The following is a 609-nucleotide window of genomic DNA, read 5'->3' on the forward strand; positions in this document are numbered from 1 at the left end:
CCTTTTCGAACTTTATGAATGATTATTTTAGGTTCAAATGGTGCCTGTAAGGAACTGGAAGCAAGTAGAATATGGCTATTTCTAAAGCACGCAGTGCCATCTGCTGTTAAAAACTACGCTCAAAATCGATTCAAGAGAATCACGATGCCTTCGGAAAAACTCAGAATCGATGCAGAATAATTTCTCGATTCGCGATGCACCGATTTATTGTCCCAGCCCCAAACAACACCACCACAATAGGGTCATTCCTTGTCAAATCAACCAAATTTCAGAAACATCCCGGCTCAAATTTTTGATTTTGTCAATATTTTTTTTGAAGGAAGATAAACATGTAATAGTCATGAAAGCCAAAATATTAAAGGGGTCATATGATACTGCTAAAAAGAACATTATTTTGTGTATTTGGTGTAATGAAATGTGTTTATGCGGTTTAAGGTTCAAAAAACACATTATTTTCCACATACTGTACATTATTGTTTCTCCTCTATGCCCCGCCTTTCTGAAACGCGTCGATTTTTACAAAGCTCATCGGTCTGAAAAAGAGAGGTGTGCTGTGATTGGCCAGCTATCCAGTGCGTTGTGATTGGCCGAATACCTCAAGCGTGTGAC

This window comes from Sinocyclocheilus grahami, unplaced genomic scaffold, assembly GCF_001515645.1.
Source record: "Sinocyclocheilus grahami isolate Dianchi unplaced genomic scaffold, SAMN03320097.WGS_v1.1 scaffold1678.1, whole genome shotgun sequence".
In the NCBI taxonomy this organism is placed as follows: domain Eukaryota; kingdom Metazoa; phylum Chordata; class Actinopteri; order Cypriniformes; family Cyprinidae; genus Sinocyclocheilus; species Sinocyclocheilus grahami.